Here is an 11,368-nt window from a genome sequence, read left to right on the forward strand (position 1 = left end):
GAGGCGTTCGTCTTGCGGGGCACCACTGTACCTGCCAAGACTGTATCCTTTGATATTTCAGCCTCTTTTTACCCTTCGCCACCATCCGATTGGATTTGGAGGAAAGCGCAGCCCGTAAGGCCCGTGCCAGAGCAAGGACAAGGTTGTAAATACTGTAACTATCCAGAGACAGGGTTTTCTCAATCACTTCGTCACGCAGGAACTCCAGAGTGTCAACTTCCCTGCATCTTTTCCTTCCCTTCACAGACAATATGTGCTTTGAATATGAACATTGAAATGTTTTCATCCCAAACAGAAACATAGACTTGGACAATAAGTCTTCAGGGTCGTCGTCTGCCCTTTTTTTAATATGAGTTAAGAAAGAAAAAAACCCATAAATGTGCAGGGGAGAAAGAATATTATAAGACAAGTTCCAAGTGAGGTCCCACAAAGCTGTTGTGATCCAGACTTTCCCCACAATGGGTCTTATATGCTTTTTAACAGCATTTTGCAATGTATTTATTGACTGTAAGAAGAAGCGCATCTCTCCATAGTAGACTAATACACTGACTGTGTTCCACGTGGAAATTATTTTTAAAAGTGACGGTATTTCCTGATTCTGTATTGGGATGCTAAGTGAGAAGGCAGCACAAACTGTGTTCCTGATTAGCAGAGGCCTAAAGGTCCTCATGAACCTCTCTCCATTGTTGGTGTCTGGAGCAACGAGGCCAATCCAAGTCCAGTTGAAGTGCAGGAGAAGTTGGATTATCCCCAGATATTGATGTTCTTCTTTGGGGACCATTCGGTAGACAAAAGGGAACTGAGTTTTGTCACTAAGTGTATCAGAAACAAAACCATAACTGACCTAGTAAAGAACAGAAGAGATTAGTGTTGTCACTCCCAACAAAATCCCAAATCTAGTACTTTTTACTTGCCAGACTGATAACTTTTCTCTGACATGGAAAACAGAGAAAAGACAAAGTTTCATGGGGGCTAAAGAGATTTACTCCAGGAAGCTTAACAACATGTTTAGTTGTTTGCTTTCAAAAAACGGTGACAGAGTGTTTGGAATGGATTGTGTTTGCTTTAGGTTATGCCCTGACTGCGTTTTTGTTACTGCTTTTACAACATGTTTCTTGTAGCAGTTTCATTTAATTGTATATGACCTCATCATTATTTATTAATTAAAGTGTCACATTTAAGAAAGAAGAACAAAGGGAAAACTATAATTCTATACATACTTATATAATACATTGGTATATAAATGATGATTCTGAGATATATATATATATATATATATATATATATATATATACACACACATACATACATACAATTGTGTATACTATATTTTTTATTAATGCTTTTCAAACATCATAATATATGTCCATAAACAGTCGAAGTCTATAAGCTATGTGTTCTTATGTTGCATAGTGTCCGGACCAAGGGAAGTAATAGTCCCACTCTATTCTGCCTTGGTCAGACCACACCTGGAATACTGTGTCCAATTCTGGGCACCACAGTTTAAGAAGCATGTTGAAAAGCTGGAACATGGGTGTCAGGGAAGTGCAAACGGCTAGAGAGCCGAGGGGGGAGACTAGCACTTATAGAGAGCCGAAAGAGCTTATTAGCAGCTTCTCATCTGACTCGGAAGAAGAAACAGGGAGGGGGGGATTCAGAGCCCAGAAATAGCTATTCACTGAACAGAGGAAGTAAGAGACGGGTCTTTCGACGATTGGCCTGCTGGGGAAGGAGGAGTAAAAAAAAGCCATTCGAGGCATCTGAGTGAGACAGGCACCTTTGAAGCTCTTATAACCGTTTGAACTTTGTAAATAAAACTTCAAGACAGAAACTGGCTGTGAGCCTGGAGTTTCATCTCTGCTAACTTTGGCAGCACCAAGCCCTTACAATGGGCAGAAGATCAAGAATGATCAAGGGTCTTGGAGACAAGCCTTATGAGGAATGGTTGAAGGACCTGAGTATGTTTAGCCTGGAAAGAGGAGACTGAGAGGAGATATGGTAGCTGTATCTTAAGGGCTCTCACATAGAAGAAGGAACATGTTTGTTTTCTCCTGCTCTGGAAAGTAGGACTTGAACCAATGGCTTCAACCAATGGCTTGAGAGCAGTACATGTGAAAAGGATCTAGGAGTCTTGGTTGACCACAAACTTGACATGAGCCAACAGTGTGATGCGGCAGCTAAAAAAGCCAATGCAATTCTGGGCTGCATCCATAGGAGTATAGCATCTAGATCAAGGGAAGTAATAGTGCCACTGTATTCTGCTCTGGTCAGACCTCACCTGGAGTACTGTGTCCAGTTCTGGGCACCACAGTTCAAGAAGGACACTGACAAACTGGAACGTGTCCAGAGGAGGGCAACCAAAATGGTCAAAGGCCTGGAAACGATGCCTTATGAGGAACGGCTAAGGGAGCTGGGCGTGTAGCCTGGAGAAGAGGAGGTTAAGGGGTGATATGATAGCCATGTTCAAATATATAAAAGGATGTCACATAGAGGAGGGATAAAGGTTGTTTTCTGCTGCTTCAGAGAAGCGGACACGGAGCAATGGATCCAAACTACAAGAAAGAAGATTCCACCTAAACATTAGGAAGAACTTCCTGACAGTAAGAGCTGTTTGACAGTGGAATTTGCTGCCAAGGAGTGTGGTGGAGTCTCCTTCTTTGGAGGTCTTTAAGCAGAGGCTTGACAACCATATGTCAGGAGTGCTCTGATGGTGTTTCCTGCTTGGCAGGGGGTTGGACTCGATGGCCCCTGTGGTCTCTCCCAACTCTATGATTCTAAGTTGAAGGAAAGGAGAGTCCAATAAAACATACGGAAAACCTTTTTGACTGTAAGTGCTGTTTGACAGTGGAATGCTCTCTCTCAGAGGACTCTCCTTCCTCAGAGTTTTTTAGGCAGAGGTTGGATGGCCATCTGTCATGGATGCTTTAGCTGAGATTCCTGCATTGCAGGGGGTCGGACTTGATGACCCTTGGGTTTCTTCCAACTCTAATCTTCTATCATTCTGTGATTCTAAGAGTTGCCATGTCTTCTATGTTTGATTAAAGAGGGCCGTAGAGGGGAAGGATAGAGAAGCCATTAAAGCTAAGTGATCCAGTTATTTTTCATGAAACTAATTTTCTTTCATGAGTCAAGGTAGCATATAAATAAGTAAATAATAAGTACGACCACATTAGGAATGTAAATCTCTTGCCTTTACTGTAAATTGCTCTTACTTTTACAGGTTTATCTAAGGTTTGCTTAGCCTGAACTCACAGAATTTGTTTCAAAGGATGACATTCCATTGCCTTGTCATGCACTTTTTTGTATTTTGCCTCTTGTTTCTTTAATGTTTCCTTTTGCATATTTGTTCATTTGCTTCTCACACGGCACTAGCTTTCATTACCTATTCTATTCTTCTGCATTAAATTTGACCATTTCCTCAAAGATCCTTCTCCATAAAATACAGCATTTACACCTGTGGGGTCTTATAGATTTAACTACGTGGGGCTGCCCCTGAAGCTGCCCCAGAAACTCCAGCAGGTGCAGAACAACTGCGGCGAGGCTCCTTATGGGGGTCTTGCCACTGGATCATACTCACCCAGTGCTATACCAGCTGCACTGGCTCCTGGTGGAGTACATGGTCAGGTTTAAGGTGCTGGTTTTAACCTTTAAAGCCCTATACGGCCTAGTACCCTTGTACCTATGGGACTGCCTCTCCTGGTATGCCCCACGGAGGACCTTACGGTCCACAAACAATAACTTCTTGGAAGCCCTGGGCCTCAAGGAAATTAGACTGGTCTCTACCAGGGCCAGGGCTTTTTTGGCCCTGGCCCTGGCCAGGTGGAATGCTCTGCCACAAGAGACCAGGGTCCTGAGGGATTTGACATCTTTCTGCAGAGCCTGCAAGACAGAACTGTTCTGCCAGGCCTTTGGTTGGGCCCCTATGGTTATAATTTGTGGGTTGTCATTTGATTTTATTCTGATCTTAATTTGATTTTATGCAGTATTTTAATCAATTGTTTGATTTTATGTTTTTAATATATTATATATTTTGATGTTTGGTGCCCTGAGCCCGGTCCTGGCCAACGAGGACGGGATATAAATAAATTGATGGTGATGCTGATGGTGATGATTAACTAAGGGCTTATCCACACATCCCTTGTCCCGTTGCTTTTCCTGGGGAAAAACACAGATTGCTGTTTTTCCAATTTAGAGTGAAAGAGTGGGTGTTCTGTGGGAAAGAAGTAGGGTAAGGGGGAAACTGCTCGGACCCATGTCAAAAAAACCACAGGGCAAATGGAAAGCTTTCTAACCATGGGATAAGTGTGGATGAGTCCAGAATCTCCCGAGTCATCTTTGTCAAGAGGGGCTTGGGGGCAAATGCTCCTTCTGCCTTAGAATCATAAATGACATTTTCACGTCTTTCCAAAGAAATTACAGTAACATTCTGGGATTTCTCCTTCCCTCCTGACTTTCATACCTGTGGGGTTTTGTAGATGCTTGACATGGTGGAAATATATTTGGATATGTCAGAGTCAGCCCCCTCAATAACGGCCAATACTTTATTCCATGGTCCACAATAATAGTTTGGGATGTTTGGCTGCCCAGGGCAGAGCAGGTCCACCATGGCACCAGAAGTCATTCTGGCGTCGTAAAAGTTGTCATAGACATCATAGCCCAGGGTGAGGTTGGGGGGAAGCCTGTGGTTCTGATTGACCTCCCGAACAGCAAACAAGAAGGACAGGATATACCAGTAGGCCCGGATATGAAGCCTGGAAAAAAGTGTGTGTCATCTTGACATTCTTTCCACACAAAGACCAGATTGTGTCATCCTTACCTGTGACGGGGATGTGTGTGTAAAAATCATGAGATGCTTCTGCATCATCTGTACACCTGAGATCCGTAAACCGCTTCCTGTTCAAATATTAGAAGAATGGGCTATTCTAAAGCAAAGGTCTCACTAGTGTGGGTGAAAGCACACAGTTTGCAGTAGATGACTTTCTGACATTCAGAACAGATCTGACCATTTCCCTCCAAAGGGAGGAAAATGGAAGACATAATTTACCAAGCAAAAGTACCAGAAATGAGGAGATGTGCCCAGGAGACAACAACATTTGGTCTCCATGAGGTCACATTCAGTTTGCATAAAGCTTTTACAACAGTAGGCGCATAAGGACTTACCCATAAGTTCTGGTAAAGGGAGGCTCATTGAAGACGCTTGGATTGAACCGAACAGGTGTAGCGGATATGATCCCACTAATATGGTAGTCTCCTCGCCTGTACCAATTCAAGGGTTCATTGGGATCCCTTATCAAAGTCAATGGGCATTTTGAGTTTAGCATCTCTGGTGTTGCTTCAGGTAGTAGCAATAGCAACAGCAGAAGGTGAGTTATAATGCACCTGCCATTTACTCCAATCTCCTTCTTGAGTGCTATCAGCAACAGAGCTAGCAAGTTACCAGCAGTCAAAATCTGCTTGGACGACCCAGGCTGCAGTGACTTAATCACAGACAACATGCCTGGCGTACATGGCTTGAGAGCCAAAGAGGATTCAATTCAGCCCCATGTGGGCAGCATAACCCCACCCCACCCTCAGTGGCACAGTGGAGAAGTATTTATGTACCAGTCTCTTCTGACTGAGTTTGATGAAGTTACATCATGTTGTTGTTCAATGCTGGACGCAAATATGATTTTATTCCTCTTGAGCTTTGGCAAGACGATGACAAAGAAATCACCATTATTTTTAATAATTACATTTGCCTTCACACCATGTTGAACTCCCTTTATGGCGCCAGGTGTAGACCTGAAGGAATACATGTTCCATCAAATCATAGAGCTATAGAATTGCAGAATGAGAAAGGACCCTGAAGGAGATTTACATTGTTGAGCAGCTGTCAGAAAGTTCTTCCTAAAGTTTAGTCTGAATCTCTTTTCTTGTCACTTGATCCACTGTTTCAGGTCCCACCCTCCAGAGCAGAAGAAAACAACCTTGCTTCATCTTTCATGTGATGACCCTTCAGATATTTGAAGAACTTCCCACTGCATTGTGGTTCTACTTGTGACATGGGCCAGAGAGGGGCACGAGAGGCTGGCATGACCTTTCCTAGCACTTCTGAAAGACTGGCCCATGGTCCAGCAGTGGGCCTCAGTGCCACAGCCCACCCAGTGCCTCCCAATTCACCCGTCCTGCCCCTGGGCCACACATAGCTCTTTGGTTGGACCAAGGGCATTTCTGACAGTTTAAAGGGGCATAAGGTGTCCAGGAGACAGAGAGGCTGAAGGAGGGCAAGGGTTTAAAGAAGGAAGGGAGATCTCTCTTCTCTGAGGAAAAAGGGCGAAAGAATGTGTTGTGGGAAATTAGAATGAGTGATAAAGGGTTAATATCTAGAATTACAACAACCTGGGGGGAAAGAGTAAAGGAATAAGAGAGGGGGAAAGGAAAAAAAAGTGAATATAAAATGAGCAGGGAAGAAAGATGACAGTTTTTGGAGGAATATGATACAAGCTGTGAAAAGAAATGGGAAGACTAAACAAGAGTAGACAAGTAAAATGTGAGGCATGCCGGGTGATATGAAATAAAAAGCCTTTTCCACTTGGTGCTTTTGAATGCAGAGAGTCTGCTTAACTTGTGGAGACTGAGTCACAATACTAGTCCCTGAGTCATTAATTGCAGCTTGATTATGCCAAACTCGGCCTTCATCTGCCACAGTTTTGTCACTGGCTCATCTGGCGGACCTGCGATTTTGTGACCTCATTAAGTTTCAGCCCCTTGATTTGGCCCCTACATGAAAGTCAGGAAGGACGACTGTTTCTGGAGCTAAGCTGTGGAATGGTCCCCCTCCCCAAATGTTCTTGCTGCAATCATTCTCCATTTTAGATGGCCGGCAAAGACACTTCCATCTATACTTGCCTTTGGTTATTAAGCCAGCCTTGACCGTGGTGCTGAACTTTTAACGGGATGGGGTAGGATTTCTTCTTATTATTACTGTGCTCTTGGGTTGAGCATTTTAGGAATTCTTTTTTGTCACTGGCAACGGGAGCTCAGCCCATCGTGTGGATTTGAACCGCCAATGTTGCGATCAACAAGCCCAAGAGGCTCAGTGGTTTAGACCACAGCTCCATCAGCTGTTTCAGAATCCATTGGCCAGACTGATGACCAGGGCAGGGCGATCGGGGCATGTAACACCAATTCTGTCATGACTGCAATGGCTACTGATTAGTTGACGGGCTCTATTCAAAGTCCTAGTTTTGACTTTAAAAGCCTTATGAGGGTCAGGAGCCCACCACCTCAAGAACTACCTCTCCTCACATGAATAGACCCAGGCCCCGGATCATCACCAGAGGGTCTTCTTCAAGTTTTCCTTTTGGCGCTGTGGAATGCTCTCCTCAGGGAGTCTCACCTGGTGCCATCTTTATTTATCTTTAGCCACCAGGAAAAGACTATTTTTTTACCTGGGCTTTTGGCCTTTGATTTGAAAGGCAGTACTGCACCATCTTTTATTGGGCAGGATTTCTCAGTCCCACCTTCTAATTGGATAGCTGTGTTTTTAGGCTGTAAATTGCTTTGGTTAACTCTGTGGAAAACTCTGAGAAAAGTGAATAATAATAATAATAATAATAATATGCACAGCTCTCTGGTTTTCTTCTTTGGCGATCACTCATAGCCGAGTAAGATTGTCTTCCATAAACACGGTTTTAACAATGAGTCCATAAGTGACTGTGGAGGCCAATAGCAGCCCTATAGTTAACAGAAAAATGGAGGGCATAAGGAGAAGGGGACGACAGAGGATGAGATGGTTGGATAGTGTTCTCAAAGCTACCAGCATGAGTTTGACCAAACTGCGGGAGGCTGTGGAAGACAGAAGTGCCTGGCGTTCTCTGGTCCAGGGGGTCACGAAGAGTCGGACACGACTAAATGACTAAACAACAACAACAAAGTTAACAGGACCATTGCAACACAGTGCCTTCTTCTCCCAACCCACACAGCCTTCATATGATTAACTATCAATAGGTCCAGGAGAATGAACAGGGCAGAACCCTCTCCAGAAAATGGTAATCAAAGTGACCAGGTTTTTCCCAATCTGCTATCCAGGCCTAAAGCCAGACTGCAATGGGTCCAGACTGGGAATGGGGAACCTTTGAACTCCCAGTCTAACTGAATGTTGGGAGATTCAGAATAGCTAAGAGAAAATATTCATCCGGGCATTGCTTAGACTATAAAACCCGCTCCCACAGGAGGCAGTGATGGCCATCAGACCAAGATGGCTTCAAAAGAAGATTAGACAATTTCATGGAGCAGCAAGAAGCTGTTGGTGGCTGCTGGTGGGTCTGTTCTGTCTCCACAGTTGAGGCAGCAGTGCCTCTGAATACCAGTTGCTGGAAACCACAGGAGGTTGAGAGGCCTCTTGTGCTTGAGCCCTGCTTGTGCGTTTCCCGTAGGCTTCTGGTTGGCCACTGTGAGAACAGGATGCTGTTCTTGATGGGCCGTTGGCCTGATCCAGCAGGCTCTTCTTATGTTCAGGTGTTGCTGAACTACAACTCCCATCAGCCCCAGCAAGCATGAGCAATGGCCTGGGGATGATGGGAACTGTAGTGCAGCAACAGGTGGAGGGCCACAGGTTCCCCATGCCTGGTCTAGATAAATTTGCTTTATCCATTTGGCCACTGTGGAAAATGGGATGCTGGACCACGTTGGCCTTTGGCCTTGAAGCAGAGCACCTCTAATGAGTTCTTGAGAAATTACTTTTTCATTTTGGCCTTGGTTCTGACTTTACATTATCGGTTGCAAAGGCAATCTTTGCAGAGAAATCCCTGGAGATTTGGCGAGAAGACTATAATTACATAATTAGGTACATAATTAAACATCTCCTCCTGTATTCTCCTGGATTGATCAAGGAGCAGGTGCAGAACTGGGGGGAAACATGTTTGTGAGAAATCACCACTGTGTCCCATAGCCTGACATTTGACAAAACTTGCTAAAGAAACAGTTTTTAGAGGATCAATAGATATATCATTTATTAATGAATATTTGAACTATCAAATATCTGCACATCATGGATGACCAGATGGGGGCTGTCCATCCTCCTCTTCTTTTTTTGTAGGTGACCCCACCTTCTCTGCCCTACCAGTAAACCTAAGATCACCAACTTTGATATTAGGGAGGGGCGGACTAGGATTAACAGTCACAAAATATGGATTTGTTACACCTGTGCACTTGAACATTTACACATCTAGGAAAGGTCAGTGGTAGAGTTTGGGGGTTTTTTTTGCATGGATAAGGTCCCAGGTTCAATCAGACATGATTCTTCTCCTCCCCAGTTTAGCTTCATGGCAACCCTGTTACACTGAGAGGCAATGACCACCCAAGGATACTCAGTTAGCTTCATGGCTAAGCGGGGATTTGAACCCTGGTCTACCAGGTCCTAGTCCAACAGTCTAACCACTACACCACAGCATGCACCCCGGGACATGGCGCGCCAGCCACAGGGCATGGCGTGCATCCTGGGGGCATTGTGCAGCACCCGCGGGGGCGTGGCACCCGTTGCGATGGCGGGTGCACTGCGCGTGTCCGGGGGCAGGCGTGATGGTACCCCCCTCCCCGATAGTGCCGGGGGGACCTCCCGTTTCTCCGCCAGGGTATCTCCTTCTCCTTTCCCTCTGGGCAATTTCAAAACTCTCCATCCTGCTTTCCCTCACTTCCTCTCCCTCTATCTCCCTGATGTTATAAGAATTAGAGACCCCATTAAAACCTTATTTTAATCATGTTTCAATGTTTCACTTTATTTTTCAATTTTTCAATTTTTTGATTTGATACCCCGCCTTCCACTCCCCTTCAGGAGTCTCAAAGCAGCTAACATTCTCCTTTCCCTTCCTCCCCCACACTGGGACGCGGGTGGTGCTGTGGGTAAAACCTCAGTGCCTAGGACTTGCTGATCGTATGGTCGGCGGTTCGAATCCCTGCAGCGGGGTGAGCTCCCATCTTTCGGTCCCTGCTCCTGCCCACCTAGCAGTTCGAAAGCACGCCTAAGTGCAAGTAGATAAATAGGTACTGCTTTATAGCGGGAAGGTAAATGGCATTTACAACCCTAGAGTCGGACACGACTGGCCTGTACAGGCAGGGGTACCTTTACCTTTACCTTTAACCTTTCAGAATGTATTTTGGAACCTTTTAGAATGTATTAGGCTTGATTTTTGTGTGTTCTGCACTTGTGAATCTCCCTCCTATGCTGCTCTCTCCTCTCTCCTGATCTACCTCTGAAAGTGGTACAAATGGCAGGATGTTTTCGCACCAGAGTGTAAATCAGCTATCCCTGAAGCTATCTGAGACCTAGGAAGAGGATTTTATCATGCTCTTTCCTCACTAAAGGCTAGGTTGCCAGGATAATGCCAGACACCCAAGACATAAAATGGTCCAATGGCCTGGGCACACAAGGACCACTTCAAGGTGATGTGGGGGTGAAGAGACCAGGATGGAGCCATGTGTGCTTTACTTCTCATGACTTTCCTGACATATGTGAAGATTTTTTAATGATTTTTTGCTATGTTTGAACTACTATAAGAGCTTTTCTTCTGAAGTGCCTAGAAGCAGACGTTCTCAACTGGCACGTTGAGTTGAGTGAGCTCTGTCCTATTACAATAGCCATAATAAACGCTGGGTTCCCAAATCCGGATGCTGGACTTGGAAATAGTTTCCTTGCTTCTGTGTTTTATTCAAAAGGTGGTTGTTCCTCACCTGGGTAACAAACAAGGGGGTGTAGAGGTGAATTTTTACAACACTGAGATTCCCTTTCAACCAAAAAAATGTGCACACACAAGGGTATGTGTGTTAAAAGCAGACTAGAAGGGCCGTGTGTGTGTGTGTGTGTGTGTGTGTGTGTGTGTGTAAACAAGGGTGGGTGTTAGACGCACAAATATAGGACGGGGGACACCTGGCTTACTAGCAGTTCATGTGAAAAGGATTTAGGGATCTTAGTGGGCCACAAACTTAACATGAGTCAACAGTGTGATGCAACAGCAAGAAAAAGCTAATCCTATTTTAGGCTGCATCAACAGATGTATAGTGCCCAGATTAAGGGAAGTAAAAGTACTACTCTATGCTGCGTTGGTCAGACCACACCTGGAATACTGTGTCCAGTTCTGAGCATCACAATTTAAGAAGCATGTTGACAAGTTGGAACCTGTGGAATGGAGGGCAACCAAGGTGATCATGGGTCTGGAAACCAAGCCTTATGAAGAATGGTGGAGAGAGTTGAGTATCTTTAACCAGGAAAAGAGGAGACTGAGAGAAGATATGATAGTCATCTTCAAATATCTTAAGAGCTCTCACATGGAAGAGGGAACAAATTAGTTTTCTCCTGCTCTGGAGCATGGGACTTGAACCAATGACTTCA

The sequence above is a fragment of the Podarcis erhardii genome (genome assembly GCF_964252035.2).
Source record: "Podarcis erhardii genome assembly, chromosome: 2".
In the NCBI taxonomy this organism is placed as follows: domain Eukaryota; kingdom Metazoa; phylum Chordata; class Lepidosauria; order Squamata; family Lacertidae; genus Podarcis; species Podarcis erhardii.